Consider the following 21,743-nt stretch of genomic DNA (forward strand, 5'->3'; position numbering starts at 1 on the left):
ATTGCATACTAGCTGTCGCTGTAGTCGCAGTTACTTTGTGAAAATGTGAAATAATTAAACTAGAAATTAGTAGAGCGTAACTCGGCGTACCTCTGTCCAGACTCAACTAAACTGGCTTTTGCACCTTTTTGTTCCGACTTTTCATTTTTCTGGGCCCCGCATTTCCATCATCAGGTGTAGGTGTGTTTGGAAATGGGAGCAAGGTTGTTAGAGGTGTTGCCGCCTTAATTAGATGCCCATGTTTCGCTTTGTCTTTGGCAAAAGTGTGAAGCTTGTGGTATGTCCGCCCCATATTTGTTATCTTTATCGCGTTCTGTTCTAAAATGCTGCAATTCCTTTAAGAAGAGCCTAATGAATTGATTTTAAAGAAACTTTGACAGCCTTATGAACCGAAAGGATTACCACTGAAAACGAGTTAAGCAGTTATGGCCAAACTTTATTAAGCCATGAAGATACACTTTAAGCGCCATTAAGAATTATATGTTGACAGCCAAAGTCGCTTCTTGGGGTTTGTTTTGAAGTGGTTTCAAACCCGATTAATTGCTGCTGTTGGTCATTGAAAGTTATTGGTATTTACTCTGATTGTTGTCGGTCGTGTTCCACAGCATCTGTTAAATATCTTGGTTATAACAATTATGTGATTTAAATTTGATTTTTTATATTGATGCAGATACCTTAATATTCATTCAATAAAAATACCTGACGTAAGTTTTAACAACTCAATAAGAAATTACTAAAATAAAAAATGCAAAATTTATGTTTTAAAACATAAGTCATTGCTATTAAGTGTTATAAATAAAAACAATCATATATTTTGATTTGATTTGCTTTATTGGTGCACACACATAAATATTTATTTAATAAAAATCTCCAAAGTGTGTTACTACGAAATTACTAAAATAATAGTGTTATTGTGGTCGGGTCATGTGTTTTTGATATGCTTTAATCTATAGCTACACGCATAAAAAAATAAATACGTATTAAATAAAACATATGTTTCGTGAATTCAAAAATCAAGAAAAAACGAAAGTTTCAAAAAGAGACAATGAGTATTTTTAGTTTTTAAATCCAACGCCATTAAGGAAAATACCAACGACATAAAATGTTTATTTTAAATATGTAAAATGAGCTTAAATTAAATGCGAAATTATATTAAATTGAATTCTTTCTGTGTAGAAATCGGCGACAACAATAATGGCAACATTAGCAACATGTGCCGCTAATTGCCGTTTCCAATGTTGCTGCAACTTTTTATGATGCTGTCGCTAACTGTGCCAGACCATCTTTATAGGAATTTTTACTACGATTGGTATTGGTATTACAATTGCAATTGCTGTTGCTATTACTGTTGCTGTTGCTGGCACGTGTTGCTGCTGTCCATGTTGCTGTTACTGTGCCTGTGGCTGTTTATGTTGCTGCTGTCGCCAGATTGCAATTGCATGTGACATGCTCTCTGCCCGCCACGCGTTCTAATTTCCCAGCTGCACTCGCACTTAAGCTCATTGCCCCGCATTCATGGTTTTTGTTGGCTGCCCCCATTTTAATTGATTTTACCGTTCAGAAACACCTCTCAATCGGCCATTCGATTCGTTTGCGAATTGCAGTTAATGCAACTGCTGCTGCTACTGATTAGCTGCCGTCGTTTGACGCTGTTCCTGCCATGGCCTCTAAATTTTGCCAATTGCAGAGTAGTTGATTGGTTTTTGGGATTAGCGTTGCATTACTTTCAATGGAACAAAGTGCAGAGAGTGTGCGTCAGAGCTATAATTAGAATTGGTATTTGGAGTAAGGGATAATAAATGAAGCAATTTTTAGTGGCTTTCTGCATTTTGTGTTAATAATTAAGTCTAACGGCATACTAGTTCATACTTACATACTTAATTTACAATTTCTTTACAAATTTTTACACTTGTTCAATTACATGTTTTGGAGTAAGTTGTGTTAAGTGAAGAGACTTTATGTATTGTGTAATTCTGTAGGTAACTCCTTCACCATAAAAGTTTATATACCTAGGCCTATTGATTACTCATATTACTCTTTCAATTACATATTTTGGATAAGGGATATAAAAAGAAACGATTTTTAGTGGTTATTATATTATTATTATTATATTGATTATTATCCTATTGATAAGTTAAATATTTTCAATCTCTCAATTAATATTTTGGGGTAAATAAAAGCAAGTTTAAGAGGTTTTCTGTTGTAGTCTGCATTTATAATTGAGTCCGTCAACATAAAAGTTATTATTTACTTATCAAATATTTTCACTCTATCAATTGTATATAAATTTCATATACTTCATACTTAATTCGTTTAATTAAGACACTATCTCACTTAAAATCTCTTCGTTTCTCCCATTCTCATCAATAATTCAAGTCAAACAAATTTAGATAAACAAAACGGCGTTGACTTTTGATTATTTGCAATTTAATTAGGCAAACTTCTTTGTGCAAACATTTGAGCAATTAAATATTATTTACTTATCATGCCATTCACTCTATTTATTTTTAGGTACGAGTGTTTTATTTTTGGCATTTTATATTTGACTCTGGCAAACCCGCTTGCCTTGGCGCAAGTCGACCAATACCTTACTTCTCTCTGCAATTTGGGCAAATAAATAAAATTAAATATTTGAGATAAATTTAACTGACAAGACAGCAACAAAAGACTGTGTGCTCTGCTTCAACATGCAAATAAAAAAAATAAAAAAAAAATTTTCTCTCGCTTCGATTTATGTATGTGAGTTGAATAAACAACATTTGCTGTGTGTATGATCGAAAGTGTTGCTTGGAAAATATGCTTACACTTTGTGTATTTCGTATTTGACTATTGATAGCCAGTTAGTCGTCGTATTCTGAACTTGACACACTTTGGCCAATTCAACGCAATAAAAGCGCTCGGCAAAACAAAATTGGAGCAGAACTTTTTATGCTCCTTAGCTACTGTCAACAGAAAGTTTATTAATGTACTAAAACACCATAGCATTGACGAATGTTTTAGGGGAGAACCTTTTAGAATTGAATTAGAAATCTTTTTTCTTAAATTTAAACTCTTAAATTTTACTTGCTTTTTTAGAGTACTTAAGCTCCCACGATAACGTTTCATTAACCCACTTGGCGTATTCAAATTTCCGATTCCGAACGTGTGAAAAGAAGCCCTTGAGAATGCGGTGAATCAGCTGGTTGAGCAGTTGAGTTAGTTTTTCACAGTCCAGCTGTTGGCCACGATTGCGGAATGTTAGCTCGTTTGCATATCAAATGATGCAACAGCTGTGTCATCGGCGGGAGTTGGGCAAAACAAAAGCAAAAATTAAAGACTCGTTTGCTAAATATATGCTGATTGAGTGTACTTAAAAAGTGTCGTTATAAACTAGTGGCTGTTAAAATGTTTGAAATTAAAGTATAGAATATATTCAATATCGAAAAAATTTTACTTTATTATTTAAAGCCTTAAATATTGTTTAATCATATTTTAAAGACTTGCCAGTATATTTTGTGCATCCCACGCAAATTATATGAATAATACCCAAGAGCTTACATATTTATGACAGCGCCCTAGGAAGCAGACAAAACAGACTCCACTCGAATTGATTAGAAAGGTCTGGGATTTATGCGTTTTGAGAGTCACAAGAATGAAGTGATCCCAAAAGCTAAACGGTGGCTGCCTGGCATGCCTCTTCAAACTCGAACTGCCTAACTAATTTCCATAACAAACACACAAAAGATATAAGTTCGGTTGGTCTGGTCTCTCTCTCTCTCTCTCTCTCTCTCTCTCTGGAGGTGCTAAAAATATGTAGTTCAAGTCCAAAGCGTCGGACAATCTATTATACTATACTTCAGGCGGCACACACCCATTTCTTGGCTGACAAAATTGAAAACAAATTTAAATGTTAATGTGTGCTTCCAATTTAATATATTCCACAATGTGACACCGCCTTGGAGATTAATGAAAATCCAAGCTGGTTCCCCAAGGAGCGCCTGTTTTGTTTGTGAGTTTTCCAGTGTGCAGGCGATTATACAGATATTCTGACTGGTGAATGCAATTTGCATATAATATTTCATATAAATATAATTTCAAGTAGCTTCATGGCAGGTACACTCGTGATTGGAAAATCGATCATGCGGAACAGAACAGAATCGGAATTGGAAAAAAGAAAATAATAAATTTAAATCTTAAAACAATATCAATTACATTTTAATAGGAGTCAGATGTTGAGTACATAATTTTATTGTGCATTATTAGTCATTGTTGGGTTTACTTAATAATGATCGAAACCCAAAATATTTTCGTTTATATATATGGATTTTAAGTTAGCGTGCTGCGCGGCTTTTAAATATTCCGGATGTCAGATAATATAGCACAACATATAACACATATATGTATTTATGATAAAATAGTTTTTCGCTACGAAAATCAGAATCAGTTTGACAACATTTGCTTCTCGTGGTTCTCTATGTCTATGCTCTTGAAATGTTTAAGTTTGGAATTTATTTATTATACGTCATTCCAATATATGTATACGACATGGTTAAATCTCTAAGCAGATCGGATACAGTTTATATCCTGAAGGATGCCCCAAATCAGTGCGGATCATTCTGTCTGGCTGCTCAGTGGCCACTCTTTTATCGCATTGCCTATCTGCACAAGCACTTAAATAATCAAGCAGTCTCAATTAATAAAATACTGGCGATATTGAAAAGTACCCAAGAAAAGCTAGATAAAACGGATACAAAATTGGAAAAAACTACCGGTTGAAGTACAGATGAAACCCGCTCCGGAAAGAAAATTTGTAAATTTTAAATATTTTGGGTCAAGATTTTTCTACAATGAACACATTGTTTACTATTGGGCTGATGCTGAAGCTACCTGTTGTGATGAATGAGGTCATTTAACGGTCATCCAAAATCAAGAGGAGTTCCGCAATCAATGCGGAAATCAAATCTGAATTTTACTCGCTGGGCATCAACTACCACACAAAAGATGACATGAATGACAGTTGCGTTACCTTGTGTGACGGCATTTATTTTAATTGATCCTGCGATAAAAAATTTCACTTCATTTGCAATGAAACGATCAGTTTTAGTTACAATTTATTGTAATAAATATATTGTTAAATATCAATCACTTAGGCATTTTAAAATTGAATGTTAAATTAGTGCTATTGTCATATCAATTTGTAAACTAATGTACCAAATCGCTGAGTCAAAAATACCTAGAAGTACCAATAAAATCCAATATTCTCACATTCATGGTCAGACCTTTAATATCAATTGACTGTCATCGCTTTTATGGCCCGCTGCTGTATAAAATCGATGTTGTGCTCGATACAACGAAGGGTGTGCATGTGTGTGGATGCACACTGTAAACAAAGCAGCAGCAGTTAGACTGCATCTTTTAGCCTGTATTGGAATTTGTTTTTGTTTTCATTTTGGGTCGCGCACAACCGAAAAAAAGGGTAAAATCAAATAATGCGGCAGGCAAGAGAAAGAGACAACGACAGAGATGAGAAAAAGATAGGCATAGAGAAAGCAAAAGAGATGGATATAGAGGAGCCGGCAAAACCGAACCCATTGAACTGGGGATCCCAGCGCCGGCATTGATGTGGAATTAATAAAGCGTGGCCCCATGCTTAGAACAAACAAAAAGAAGCGAGCTACATACATACATATATGGGAGCTAAAAGAGTTTCCGGAATGGAGAAAGTGAAAAGAGAAAGAGGCAGAGTCAGAGTCAGGGATAATTGCAGTCCGCGGCGCGACGGTTCAGCTGCAGTTTTGGTTTTTCTGCAGACAGACAGACAGTCAGTCCCTGAGCCTGGATGCTATAAAAGCGATTTATTAATGTCAGCCAGACAAGTGCCTGCTGGCGTCAGTGGGTGCGGAGACTGGGAGCCGGTGCCGGAGCACCAGGCGGAGTAAATGCGGATCACATATACTACTGGAACAGCGCCACCAGCACATCAGCTGCAGCACCAGGCGACTGGCGACTGGCGTCTGACTACTGTGGTTGCAGGCCCACGGACAGTGGTTAATGGGGAGATATATCATTTAATTTAGCCACTGATAGAGCAATAGTGCCTAGCACAATAATCGATTATTTATAAAATTATATTTATATACATTTTTTTTAATGAATTTTAGTCCAATTAGTTGTACAGTTATTGTAAAGCACAACCCAAGACAAGTACAACTTTTTTTATCTATTAAAATAAATAGAAAATAAATATTTTGTTTTTCTAATAACTTATTTTATTATTTTACAAAAATGCAAAGTAAAAATTTTTAGGTATTTTCAGAAAAAGTTGGTTAAAAAATTTAACTAGGCAACTAAGGGTTGATTGTTTATTGGAATATCCTTCTGCCTATTGGTTAATTAATTAATTAGCTATATTTTGCCCCACTGTGCCTGACATCGAGCATGTTTGTAATAATGTTGCTAGTGATGAGCATCGGCTCATGTTGCTTCTGCTGCTGATGTTGATGTTGCTGTTGTGGCGGCGACGGCAGCTGCAGATGTTTACCATCTCTCCCTTGCTCTCGCTCTCGCTCGCCCTCTCTTTCCCGCAGCGTGTGTGGAAGTGTAATGCATTCTAGTCGTGGACAAAGTGATTCATTCATTCGCCTGGCAACTGCTCACAGCCAACATTAATGTTGATTACATGCCGACAGTTGGTACATAGACTTGTCATTTGCACCATAAACGGCAGCAAAAGCCACACCTCATCCGCCTCTTACTATATATCTCCAAAACACATAGGAAAATTTGGTGCACAATTTTAAATTCGATAACTCTTGATGAAATCAATTAATTAAAGATATATCCCTGGAAAACGAAAAAATTATATTTTACTTTTTGAATAAACTTTAGAGAACTATATTTTTGGTTACATCTAGAATTTTTTTGATACATGTTCCTATTTTTGTCTAAGTGTACCCTAAATTCACATTTACAGCTTATTTGTAATTTGATTTTCCTTTCATTTATTATTTCAGGTTAAAGTTGTTGCATTGAGTGAGATTCTCGTTTTGAGGGAATTGGTACTAGGTCGCGGTTGATTCTCTTGTACTACTGTTTCTTTACTTAACTCTTGACGCCTGCTCTCAATATTGGGGTAGGTCTTCCTCCGTTCGGTTTGATTGTCTACCATAGGAATTCGGTTTGTGTTTAATGTTATGTTTGGTAATTATTCTAATAATTATGGAACGGGTATGGGAAGCAGTGGTGTGCCAATTGGGAACTTGGTTTCCCCCTCTTTGAGCGTTACGCTTGGTTAACCCTTTTGCAATGCAGCATCAAAGGCAGCCGAGATGTATCTCAGAGATACTTGAGAGTGCCTTTCAGCCGAGCTGAGTGCAATCGAAAAGTTTGCATCGCTTCAATTGCATAGTTCCCCCCCCCCAAGTCCACTTCCCCCTTCTACTAGTATTAATTAACCAAAGCAGAAGCAAGTTGATCCAGTTGCTGAGTGGCAAGCGCAATGCAGGTACTCCACTGCCATTAACAGACCGAAAATAAAGTTTTCCCCAAAGTTCGACTATGGCAAGCTCAAAGTGAAAGATGCGAATAATTTGCTGGGGAAATTTCAAAACTTCAATTGAATAGAAAAACATTTAAATTCATTTAAAAAAATGAAAATCATAGTCCAACAATAAAAAAACATAAATCTTAAACCACAATCTAACCGCAAAAGTAATGTTATCATTGAAACAAAAAACAGGAGTCCAAATAAAAAAACCCCTTGATGTGGGTTAAACAACAGGAAAAACCAAATCAAATTAACGATGTTTTGGGGATGAAACCACAGCACGCATATTTCACACTGAACATAAGAAACGTCCCAAAATTCTGCCGTTTAGTGTAACAGAAACGAAATAAAAAATCACGAAAATTATGTGAAAAATGTGCAATTTCATGTTAAACCCTTTTTTCTTTTTTCTCCTCGCTTCTAGCGGACTTAACCCTAGAGCCTTGGTATCCAATTCTCAGTGATCCACTCACCATTCTTCATTCTGTTTCATATTTCTAGTCATACAGTTGAGTGAATTTGACAAATTGTAAAATGGCCCACAATCCAAAAACCGGAGGACTACAAAGAAAACATCAAGGCGAATAACATGAAAGTTTTTGCATATACAACATAATGAAGGACATGTTATACAGTGTATACTAATGATTATTAATGTTTATAAGGATTTGGGCAAAAGTTATTGTTTCGCATTTTCTGTGTTCGCCTTGGGGGTTTTTCCATGCTCGAGTTAAATTGTTTGAGAGATGAGCCTGTTGCCCCTTTTCTCTGTTTTGGTCCGAAAAGTGCCGTGTAATTGAAAAGAAATTTAATTCAGTATAAATAAGAAGAACAAGTCAGCCATTTTGGATTAGTTTCTTGGAAATAATCATTTAAAGGAACGATAACTGTAAGGATATGCACTACAAATTGCAATTTTTCGTTTCGCTTGCCTTTATTGGAAAATAATGCAAATAGAAAATGACTTTGTTTACTACAATTTACGCGCAACTGCACGCATAATTATTTGCTAATTATATCATTATTTCACAGCGTTCTTTTTTTGAGAACCACAAAACAAAACAATAAAAATGTGTAAAATAATACAGATAAAACAAATATATATTGTGCTTGTACCATGATAGGTTCAAACCGATTCACAAAAGATTATTCAACAATTAAAAAGTCCACAAATTGACAAAATTTCTAACTCCCAAATTTATGGCGTTAAATTTTTAATTGTCAACAATATATTTACTGTCTAATAAAATTTGGCACAAAATAAAATTTCAAATGGAATTTGCATGGCTGATATAACCTTTTTATTCTGGGTATGAAGGCTAACGACAAATCTGATAGTACAACTAAATGTATGGCACTTAAAAATAGAGTTGTAAATTAAAAATTCATGACAAAAAATAATTGATGAGTGTTTTTTTTATAGAATACCTTGATAAGGTTTTAATTACCTTTCAAGGTAAAGGTAATTTGGGAAACGATAATTTGCTAAAAATGAGTTGTGTAAATATTTTTTAATATATCAAAAAAGCACGTCATAAAGTATTTTAATTATGAAGAGAAACAAATAGTAAACAAAATAATTAATTGAATATGAATACGCAGACGCGTTAATTTGTATACAAAAAAATAAACATTCCTAAAGAAATATAATTCTTGTGTCAGCTTTGTTAGACTTTGGATGATAGATCTTTAAAATGATAAGTGTTTTTCTTTTCTTAGAATTGACAAACAACTAAACTAGTTGTGCTTTTAAATTGATAAACTTTAGTCCGGTGACACCAGATTTTGTAGTATTTTTGTACATCTCCCATTGTGGGGTGTAATTACTAACAAAATCAAGAAACTTTTCCTCTGCTTTTGGCCAGCTAATGATTGTTTGATAAGCTCTTCAGAGCAGGAGGGAATGCAAAGAAAGCAAAGAAAGCAAAACGGAGTACTGCTCGAAGGAACAAAATGCGGTAGATTATTTATAAACAAGGGGCAGGGGTAAGGGGATATGGAGTTGATGAAGGACCCTGAATGGCGGAGCAACGAGGCATAAATAAATAAAACAAAAAGCCGGGGAAAGTGCCGAACAAGTTGCACTTGTCGTCGACCATTGGCCATTGGCCATTCGTCGTCCTTTCATCCTTGCTCGCTGCTAGTTTGCCATTATATATAGTATATATATTGCTTTTTTTGGGTTATCCTGCTGCGCAGATATGCAAGTTGCATGACAAAAGTTTCACAATTAAAACGGCAGCAACAGCTACATTTTAAAGAGAGAGACTTGTGGCTGTGGAGCCTTAAATTTTATATGCTGGTCGAGTGAAATTCATAGCCAAAGTCTATTTTATAGCTGCAACAGAAGTTTCCCCCCATTCCCACTGTCCAGTGCCCATTGCCCTTTCCTGGAAAGTTTTCCATTTTTCTTGTTGGGTTTTTATGTTTTTGTTTTACAGGCCATAATTTTTTTTTTTCTGGTCGGTGGCAAGCCGGAAGTTGTTAGCATGAAATCTGATTTCGGAAGGCAGCGACGGGGAATTTCTGGCTTTTGGATTTTGTGCATTGTAACGGCTTAGGACTCGCAAAGTTAAGGGCTGCTAGATAGTTGAATGAACTATGAAAGGGTTTGGTTTTAATATAGATTTGGCCAATGATTTGCTCAACACAGAGTTGTTAAACTTTCTGATCCGTTAAGTGATAAAATTGTCCAGATAATTTTCGTTTATTGTGAAACTTTAAAAAACATTTAAAGTCAGATTCGGTTATATGTTGACTTTTGATATGGTAAAAGCTATTAAAAAGTTTAAAATCATAAACTTTTATTCTACATCAACAATTGTCAAAACACCAACATTTTGTGGTTTTGTGAAGAACACCCAAAAGTTATTAACACTTAGCACACACTTAACCCGTGACTTCATGGCATTGCAGAAATGAAACTAAACTTTCATATATGACGATTAAACAAATTATCAAAACACAACCGAAAACAAAGTTGCAAAGGGTGAAAAGACGACCTAAAAGTGAGTTTAAATTAAAAGTTCTCGGCTTTGGGACATTATACGGTTTGTTTTCTCGTTCTCTCTCCACAAAGATTCAAACTGCTCTTTAGAGTGCCGAAAATTTAAAGCTGACCGGCATTCATTGCTTTCATATAACCATGGGGAATTTTTGGTTTCTGTATTTCATAAAATAAATAAATTAAAATAAATAAACTATTCCTACCTAAAGGTGGTTTTAAGTGTGTTATTCATTTCAAATGAATAGTTTTCGAAATCTTTACTATTGCTTAACTTGGAATGATATAAAAAGAAACACAGGATTACAAATTATCCTAAATTAAACGCCTGTAAGGTCAACGTAGAAAAGTTCATTAAAATTACTTGTTTCATGCTTCAATAATTTTATTTATCAATTCCATATTAACAGCATAAACGTAAACCGATTTTCATACAGCTTTGCCCCCTCAATGGTCACAAATTAGAACTTTAATAAAATCGAAATGGTTTTGATATAATCGGCTGTTGATGAAACTCGTGTACATATACGAGTAAATTTGCATTGGTATGGATTTATGCTGGAATTTTAAGTCCTGCCACAATACAGCTGCCTGCTTTTTGTAAACTAATATGAAATGCAACGTTTCAGTTGCCAAAAGCCTGCCACTCGAGGGCACAGTCAGACTAAATATTTCACGCTTTATGATTTTAGCACGGTAAAGACTGAAGGGAAAATAGTAACAGCTAATATTTACTTTGTTATTATTTATACAGTCCGCAAAATACGGAAAATTCAATAAATCTTGTCCGGTAAAAATATAAATTAATATTGTTTTTGTTAAGAAGAGTCGGTAAGGGGTGTTCCCCGACCTTGCATATCAATTAGTTAACAACAATACAAATAAATCAAACAGTTCAAACGCTGATAAGATAAGTGTATTAAGTTCTCTGACTTTCTGTTCCATGTATACATTGTTGGTGCTACAAATAAATAAATAAGCGAGAATAATGTTCGAAAGCACTTATTTATTTTAATGAATCACGTAGAAATATTTCTGAACTTTGGTTATAAATATTGTTCATCTATATTTACTTGATATATATATATATCTGCATTGTTCAGTCAATAAAAACGGGTTACCCTAGTAAAAGAATCACTTTTACAGACAAATCCCTTACTTATTTAAGATCAAAACAAATTTCAGAAAATTTAATGAAAGCTTTAAATGAAATTTAATTCCAAGAACAAAATAAAATGAGATGTGAGAAAAAGCGCGAAAACAAAACAAAATAAGTTAATTTGCATTCAAATGATTCAGTTTGGAGCAGAAACAATTTTGAAGGAGGAATGTTTTTAATTACTTAAAAACGAAGCCTATAGGCCATGATTAAATTACCTTCTTTCAATCTAACATAAGGGCAAGCCGTTTTCAGGAACAGTACAATTATGTAAGTCAACACACAAACATTGCACATTCAGATACATTTTGATTGTTACTGCTTGTGCCGCTTGTCAAGTCAATTGCGTAATTAACATTCGTAAGCAGTTGCACAGGGAAACATGGGAAAGGCTTGTACTCAAACTCAAACCCTTGGCACTACTCAACCTATAATTGAAATTTTGGACAGAGGCCAAATAGAAACAGCAAACTGTTTTACTATTTTACTCTTTGAAGTGGCAACTCTGTCTCTATCGGAAAATCAAATTTTTAGTGTATTTCAGATTAAGTTGTGTGCTTAGGAGGTCGCTTGTCATTAGTTATGCTATTTTAAGTTGGGCAACTATTCGAGTCCTCTCTTCATTTGGCAAGTTGAGCAATAAAGCAACATCATAATCAAATTCCTTGTTTCGCAGTCTCAATATGTATTTAATGACCGGCTTAAGTGTGCCTAATAAGCATTCAAAATCTATTAAATGTTACATTCATGTTTAATTCTATTTAATATAAATGTATAATTGAGTTTCCCAGCAATCCGTTTTAATGGCTGGTAGATTTTAAAGTTTAAGTGCTGTCAACTTCTTATTACACTTTCTTGACGCTCTACTCCCTTCTTTCCAGGTAAACAAAATTTAAGTGAAGACATCAAAAGATTGCAAGAAGAATCTTACTAAAATGAGGCATATAATTGGGATGACAGACAAATCGTGTGTTTATACCCTTGCAGAGGGTATTATAATTTCAGTCAGAAGTTTGCAACGCAGTGAAGGAGACGTTTCCGACCCTATAAAGTATATATATTCTTGATCAGCATCACTAGTAGAGTCGATCTAGCCATGTCCGTCTGTCCGTCCGTCTGTCCGTCCGTCTGTCCGTCTGTCCGTCTGTCCGTCTGTCCGTCCGTTTATATGCAAACTAGTCTCTCAGTTTTAAAGCTATCTGCATGAAACTTTCCCAAAAGTTGTCTTTCTATTGCAGGTAGTATATAAGTCGGAACGAGCCGGATCGGACGACTATAGCATATAGCTCCCATAGGAACAATCGGAAAAATAATTGAAAAAAAATTATAACTTTGCTGTTTTTTAATTTTTTGTTTAGTTCTTCGACATATAGCAATGGTTAAATATTTCAGAATTATGGTTTAAATTTCATCAAAATCGGACGACTATAGCATATAGCTCCCATAGGAACAATCGGAAAAACAATTGAAAAAAAATTGTAACTTTGCTGTTTTTTAATTTTTTGTTTAGTTCTTCGACATATAGCAATGGTTAAATATTTTAGAATTATGGTTTAAATTTCATCAAAATCGGACGACTATATCATATAGCTCCCATACAAATAATAAAAATATATAAAAGAACAATCAAATAATTAAGCTGCAAATCGTCATAGCTTCAATGTTTTTAAACATATACGCAAGTAAATCATAATTTTAATGTTTTCAAAAATATTTAATTCTTGCGATAGCTGCAAGGGTATATGAACTTCGGCTTGCCGAAGTTTGCTTTCTTTCTTGTTTATAACTATATTTAAAAGTGTAAGTAAAATTTTTTATAGATCTGGAATGTTTAATGTCAAATTGTTTTTTCTAATTTTTATTTTCTTCCGGTTTTTGTTTTGTGTAAACATAACTCCCTAGGGTAAGGGTAATTGAATTCTCGAAACTTTATCAAGCTGCTGGCAAATGTATATTTATACATATATATTATTTCTTTTATCAAACACTTGAAATTATTTGACTAAAAAATTTTATCAAGAATTCCTTATCAAATTGCAAATTCATAAAAGAAAACCTTTCGTATTTGGACAACAAGAGCACTTCATATACATATTTATTAATTATTTTTAATGGAGGTTGCTTAGAGCCCGAGAGTGGCAAATGGGATTTGCAGTTGCAATGCTAAATTTAAGTCACGCTCAAAAGTGCTTAGTGGATTTATGATAATTTTTAGCACAGTTTAACGTAACCCACTTGTTTTTCCCTGTGGTAATTAGTAAAAAATCTAAACCACACTTCGTGTTGGAGAGATTTTGTAGCAGGAAACAGGAGGCAATTGATAAATATTTCGATTAGCGTTCAATTGAGTGCACATAACTGTAGATGAACCAGCAAAACGGGCAACTGTCAATGTGGGAAAACTGTTAATTGAATTGCTCTAGAAAATCAAAGCCCATCCAGGTTCATTAGGGAAGAAGTCGAGCGTTGGCATCTCGGTAAACAGTGTTGTAAAAAGGTGAAGTTACACTGAGAAAATTAAAAAAACATTGATAATTGAAGCGTTAGGATTTTTTTTCTATTATACATTTCAATTAGTTGTTTTATAACCCGAAAATGTGTATTTTAAATTATATTACTGTCATCTTTATTAGATTTTATTTTCAAATCGATTTTTAGAATATGTTAAATTTTGGTATCCATATTATAATTATCAAAGATCAATTTAAAAATAATATGTATGTTACATATCTTAACTTTTATTTAAAATATAAATATTTAAAATTTAAAAAAATTTTTTTAAAGATATTTCTTACGGTGCAGCATCTATTGCTAGCATTCGAATTCAGATTGCTTTTCATTAGCGGTGTGTAAATTCGTTGGGCAAAGCCCGTGTATCTGCGTATATATTTTTCTTGTATTTTGTATCTAGTATCTGTTAATTGCTCTGATTACCGCATTCGCTTGCATGTCAAACTAAAGTTCAGTAAACCTTTGCAAGTAGTTTTCATATAGCAAAAATATTATTATAATTTATTATATAATTTACAATTTTGCTTATATCATGTGGAATTACTGATAGCACAGAATCTCTCGTGTCTTATCATTTGGACATGTACCCTAGACCCAATCTTTGTAAATCCCAAAAGCTAACAGATAAGGCAAAGTATGTATTTTCTTTAAACAGTATGTAACATATACAAATATTAAAATTTCCAGCTCTTATACAGATGCATATAAAGGGACTGCATCTGTTTTGGCTTCTGTTCGCTTAGTAATTGCCGTGTTTTGTTCGTGTTTTTTATATTACCTGTCATTACCTGTAGATTTTAATTTTAAAATATTTTTTTTTTTACTTTTACACGAGCCATGCATTAATTTCCCGCCCTCATTATAAATATATACGAACTACTGATTATCAGCAATTATTTGAAATTCTGTTTTTACTTCGATCACTCACACTTCCCCTCGAAAACCGGGAGAGAAATTCCCTCAATCTAGTGATAGCCAAACACGTTCTCAGTCGGTTCAGTTGTGTTTAGACCTTGTGCTTAGCCGGTTCATCTTATAAGAGCGAACGATAATTTCAGTGCAATTTTGTGTGAGTACGTTAAAAATGTTTACCAATTAGTTTACAGTTAATGGCGAAATCTTTTTGTTAATCAAAACATTTATAGGTGCGTATTAATTCTATACAAATACCTTATGAAGTGCTCTCCGGTGCCTTAGTCAGGTTAATACGATAAAAAGAAACCAAACCGTTTTTTTAAACGTGACTTAGTGAATTAACCTTTTATGAAATGAGACACGTCACCGGAATAACCTCATACCTATCAATTAATACAAATTCCTCAAAAAAAAAAAATGTATAAACAAATATTTTTCTTAGAATGTATCTTTGGTATTTCACGTTCGCATAAATATTTGAGTTCATTTCAAGCTGACATTCTCGAGTGAAATACATTTATTCTTTAGTCAACAAGCAATAAATCAAAGTTATTTCGATTAGTAGCCTTGAAGATGATCGCCCACTTAATAGTTAAATAAATTGCACAGAGTGTTTGAAGACTATAGAGCATTTGTTAACTGAAGCTAAATCTTCCGCTTGAGAATATCTTGTCATGACAGAAAACCTCTCGGCATGACGCAAAAAAATGGCTATAGATATATAGACAAACTGAACTTCCGCTTGAGACACGTGCCACTCGACATTCAATTGCACAAAATCTTTAATTCAAAGTTTTTTGGCAAGGCCAAGGTTGTGCTATATTTCTAGCAGTATAGATAGTTTTTTGTTTGTAAAAATTTCAGTTTACACTCGCTTCGCTTGTGAGCAACAGAGAGGCAGACAAGTAAACAGATAGAGCGACAGACCGAAGACACCAATTAAGTGTCTCAAGAAGTGAACGGACCATGAAGCGCATTTCAATGTCAACGCGGATGAAAAATGTTCATAAACCTACTATATAGCTAAAGCCACACAGACAACTTAACCAAAAGGTCAGTCGAAGTCTGTTGGGGCTCACTCAATTGAATTGTGTAACTTGAAATGTTTAAGTATAATTAAAGCAGCCCCAAGGCAGCGACCAGCGCTGTCGAAGATCGCTTTTGAAGTTTGCATTTTGAGTGGAGTGAGTGATGAGTGTGCGGACTGGGCCAGATGCTCATCAGTTAAGTTTTGATTTTTTACTACAGTCTAAGAAATAACAGACATCATTCTCTACAGTGAAAAGAGTACAAACCAAAATCTGAAATAATTATTATCTGAGACTTTACAAAATAAATAAAAAATGTGCAAACAAATTTGAAAAAAGTTCGAATTATAATAATAATATGTTAATAATATTTTAAAGACTTATAAAAAATGAACTTCTTTATACAGAGACTAAAATTAAAGTATACTAAATTCCTTTTAACAATTTTTTTTTGATTTGTTTTCCCTTGTACCATTACTTATTCCACTCAAACCAAACATGAAGTCATAAAACATGTCATCATTAAAAAAAAATAAAATATTCATTGTTTTTAAACCCTGCTATTTATTGAGCTATCAACCAGAATCTCCGACTTTAAAGTCAAGAAAATTCCGCATTAATAAACATCAGTTTGAACCTATTTCCATATGACCTGTTTTAGTTAAAATTTCATCCATTGCCTATGGTTTTCTCTAGTTTTTTTGCCCCCTTTTTTTTGTAAACGCTTTGAAACGAGCATGTGAAACGGCATCTCCTCCAACACTCTTGAGTTCCAAGTCCTGTTCAAGTTTCCCGCTGCAGAATAATTTTCAATTGCTTTGGGAAAGCCAGAGCCTTCGGTTCAATTCGATTCGATTTTTGCCCAATCCACCGCAAACTGTCAGGTGAGAGGAAAATGAAAATGGGGAAATTTTCAATTGAAATCTATCCGACACTGATTTTGCTGCACAAATGAGCAGACCTGTCTAAGTTGACATGTAGGAATGGTTGTCAAATCGATGACATGCAAAATTCTATTCCTGGCTGAACGGAAGAGGTGAAAAACATTTCTAACTCTCCGGTTTTCGGACAGAATATTTAATTAGGACAATTGACTTGACTTTGGCTTGGAGCCCTCCTATTTTGTAAGTCAAAATTTGAAAAAACTCGTTGAAGTATAAAGTAATTTGGGGTAATTGAAAAATGCAAATAATAGACATTTGTGTTTGATACAAATAACGCTTTAATGTCAATACTAGAAATGAAATGTTGGCTACTTTAGAATTGTAATCTATAATTGCAATATTCTATTTTAAAAATTTATTAATGCAAATCTAAGCCATCTAATTATAACAATCTAACAATTTAAAAAAAAAAAACACTAAAATTTAGCCGCAAATATAAATGATAATTGTGGTTCATTTTCTCTCCACTTACAAACCAGAAAACACAACTCCGGTCTCCCTCAAATAGGCAGAAAAGGCAATTTCGCATAAAAGCCGCAAACAGATGAAACCAACAGGGAAATAAAAGCCAAAAATGAGAGAAAGACTAAAGCCAGCCACAGATTCATCCCACAGGCAGACATACGAAAATAATACGTGCCATACCACTTTCAATGCAGTTTCCCAAACAACCTATAACCGTTGTGCTAAAATTGCAGAGAAAAAACATTTTGCATTTTCATTATCAATTGCAGAATTTGTTTTTGTTGGTGATATATTAAAGTACATAGATGTCATAAAATATAAAATGAATGATTCTTTTACACCTGGAGGTTTTAATCAGCTTCTAAACACTTAACTATTGCACCGTTTTGTATATTATGCTGTGTTTTCATTTATTTTTTTTCTTTTAATTTTATAAGCAACGAAATTACCTACAAGTTTAAGGTCATTTTTAAATTGTGTTAAATTTTAAAACGATATTTTTTTGTGTGTTTTCGTTTGATGGATTAAATAGAAACAACGCATAAAAATCTCACTCGGCAATGTAGAGCCGACCAGAAACCGGGTTTTGTGACGGATTCCTGGGGCCAGTTGAAATTAGCATTCATGTGGCTATGTGTGAGTGTAATTACCAAAGGCAACAGACACTCCCACCGCTTGACAGACAACCAGACCACCAGACACCAGCACCCAACCATTCAGCGAGGTCCAAACCACTGGAATTTGAGCCACCTAATTCAGTTCTGGCGTTGCATTATCTCTTTTTGGGGCGAGGCACCAGGGCCATCACTTGATAAATACAGTGCCTTGCAGGCTTTGCAGGTTCAAAAACTCAACCGCTTGTCAATCATATAATTATTGGCACCCAAAAAGACAAACAAGACAAACCACCCGGGGCCTCCCCACTTAATTGTTTTTGCTTGTTTTGGCTTTTGCGGTTTGTGCAATATTCATGAGAAAAGGAAGTGGAACAACCCTTTAATCCTCTTGTCAGGGGAATTTCTGTCGGTGGGTGCAATTTCTGAACCCCATTGACTGTCGACTGCAGTCTCGTTTTAATGCTTAAGAATAATTCCCCACTTTTGTTGTCGCCCGGAATTAAGTGAATTGTCAATTTGCTTGTCAATTGCGCATTTACCCCTTGAGGTTAGTCTGGTGGTTTTAAATTTGCGGCTCTGGCTTCGGTGGGTCAGTGTAGGGGTTTAAGGATTGGCTAAGGGTCGTTTATTTTCCCTTGAATTGGGTCAAAGTTGAAAGAACTTTGTACCAGACTTAGGGGTTGTTCTTTGAAGGTTAGCAATTATGGCGATTAACAAAATTTGTATCGTTTTTCTAAGAATATTATGCCTTGTTACATGTAAAGTGTACTTTGAAGTAAAAAAATAAATGAAATTAAATAAGCTAACTAAACTTACTTAACTATTTTAAAACACTGCCTATTTTTGCAAAATCATTTTATCGTGTATAAAATGATGATTCAAAATTCAGTTTAAACATTTATATATAACATTTATTTAATTACATTTATATTTTTACACATTTTCAAAACTATGTTTATGTAAGTGTCGATTCTAAGAATTTTCTTTAAACTTAACGCAATTTCTTTAAAACGAGAAAATGGTTTACCTTTATTTATATTGTACAATTAATTTGTACAATTATCTGTATAAGAGAAGATTTAAGAATAATGCAAGAAACAGTGCTTCCCAAAACTAACAATTATGGTTTTATTGATTTCATTTGATTTCCGTCATTTATTACAGCATCGAATTGTTCAGGCTTAAATGGATATTACCTGCATGCTGTAATCTAATAACCCTTTGACCTCTTTCACCGCAAACTGCAATTAGTTTGCATTTACACATGCACTACCAACTCTTACCGAATTTCTCGTCCAAAAAACACAGCCGAACCCCCAAAAGTAGACCGCAAAATTTTTATTAATTCCTATTCTCGCTGCCCGTGAACATTTTGCAGTATAATCCGTTTAGCCGTGCTTCAGTTATTTGTTTATACAACGGCATAGGTGAAAAATATAGGAAAATCCAGGCAAACTAAAGCCACACACACCACGACCGCCCATCTATCCCGCTAACAAATCCCTGTCATATTTGCGTTAAGCGTTGAGGTCCCTGCTGTCAGGACTGATTCTAGTTACTTGTGCTTTGTCCTTTGTCAAAATGCGGCTTAAAATATTTAGCGCAAATGTTTTCAAGACAGGTGCATGAAACAAATACACCCACAAGCATGCACCCAACACTGTATTAGTGTCATATTCACACATATATACAACCGCACATCCTATTTTAGTTTCGTGAAATCCGTTAATGAAAGCCAGCTCAACGTAATGGAGATTTATTGTTTTTCACATTTCTGCCACATAAACTGACTGTCATATTTATTAGATTACGTTACGTGTCTTTTCACGTCAGCATTGTTGGGTTACTTTTCTGGGTTTTTGGTTTCCAGTTTTTTATCCCATATCATGTGCATGTTCGCTAATGCGCTAAGTGCATTCTGAAATATCAGGAATATGATTTATAGTCCATTTCCAAGCGGAACTCATGATTTTTATGGCGCATACCGGTATTTACTACTTGGTTTGTTTGGCCGAGTTATTTTTGTTTTATTTGTTCTTACATTGTTGATATTGATTTTTATAAATGGTTACAACTAGTTGCTTTATTACTAGCAATGTTGCGAATAATTTTATGTAAGCCAATGTTTAGTTTTAAATGTTAATTAACAAACTACCATATAAGTCAATGACTAATTGCAATACAGTTGCCTCCCTCAAAATCCAATCACACGAGCACCCTCATTAGGCATTCATTTTACAAATCTTATAAATTATCAGAGGAGCATACAACACAAAAACCTTTCAAATTAATTAGAGTAGACTGCAATTAGTAGTAATTAAATCATGTTCAAAAGGCGGCTGACTTTTTCTGACTCTGACTTGTGTCTGCGTCTTCAATGCCTATATCCTGCCATCCTTTGCCATTTCCCTCTGTTTATTTAAGCGCATTGGCAAGGACTTAACCACGCACAGAGCCAACTTCAACGATTTACCTCTGACCTGCCGCCAGAAGATCTAAATGAATGGCATCCACCAGGTGGAGAAAGTAGAGAAAGGGGCCGACCACTTGACACACATACACATACACATATACAGATACAGATACAGATACAGGTACAGACACAGATACACCAGCGGCCAAGACGACAAAGTCAACAATGCGCCAAAGTAGAAAAGAGGGCTTTGGGTTAGTGGGTTTTGAGATTTCTATAAAGTAAATATGAAACACAATTCGTGAACATTTTTTCCTCTTAACTTACTTTTTAAAAATAAATAATTCTTATTGATTTTCAGAATTATTTGATGCTGTTTTCTCCTTATTTTAAAAAAGAAGCTAGATTTGTCTACATCTCAGCTAAACTGACAACATTATGTTTGCTTGAATGTCTATTCTGTTTTAGCTTAAGTCCTAGATCTTTTACTGTCAATTGCCTTTGCTTGCGGACGACACCTTTGACCAAAGAATTTCACTTCATGCTGCGGATAGATCCCACCCTACCTGTTTCTAACTGCTGCACAGGATATAGCAAATTGCAGATTGAGGAAATAAAAAATTATATGTTAAAAGATAAAACAGTTTTCTTTACAAATTTTTTTATTGGAATTTGAGTTTTTAGCAGGAAATAAATCTCCTAGAACATTAAAAAGTCGATTCAATGTTCTGAGTTCAGTCACTAGATTTTAAAGCCAATTTTTTTTTTCAGTCTCTTGCGGTTGTTTATGCTTGGCATTTAAATTCTAAGCGCCTGGCATCTTATTGGGTATGAAAGATTCGTCTAGCAGAGCACAGTTTTCCCAAGATATCGACAGAGGATGGCGAAAAGGATGGTGAAAACTACAACTCATGTATTTGATTTGCTTTTGGCTTTCGATTTCTGCTGTCACGTCTTGTCTCTTTGTGGACTTGATTTCCATCGACACCATAGTAATCTGCATCAGAGCAGCCGTTCACTTTTTATATCGATTGCCAGGGACATTTTTTGCGTGAACTTTGCGCCATTTTGTGTTGGGTTGATTTCATGTTAAAGTTTTATAGTTTGCTCTGAAACTTTTTCTTGCACAAAAAGTTTTCCGCAAACTGGCGACGAGAACACA

The 21,743-nt window shown here is 34.4% G+C and overlaps 1 protein-coding gene across 3 annotated transcripts in view; it reads left to right on the forward strand.

The window, feature by feature from the left end:
* LOC108143819 (furin-like protease 1) overlaps window positions 1-21,743 on the forward strand; it is a 142,516-nt gene that overhangs the window by 24,731 nt on the left and 96,042 nt on the right. The window contains exon 1 of one of the 3 annotated variants that reach the window (XM_041709011.1): window positions 15,234-15,268. The exons of the other annotated variants lie outside the window; for them this stretch is intronic. The gene's annotated coding sequence lies outside the window, so the exon portion shown is untranslated. Of the gene's footprint in view, window positions 1-15,233; window positions 15,269-21,743 lie in introns of those variants that run through there. 3 annotated transcript variants of the gene reach the window in all.

This window comes from Drosophila elegans, unplaced genomic scaffold (genome assembly GCF_018152505.1).
Source record: "Drosophila elegans isolate 14027-0461.03 unplaced genomic scaffold, ASM1815250v1 contig_468, whole genome shotgun sequence".
NCBI lineage: Eukaryota > Metazoa > Arthropoda > Insecta > Diptera > Drosophilidae > Drosophila > Drosophila elegans.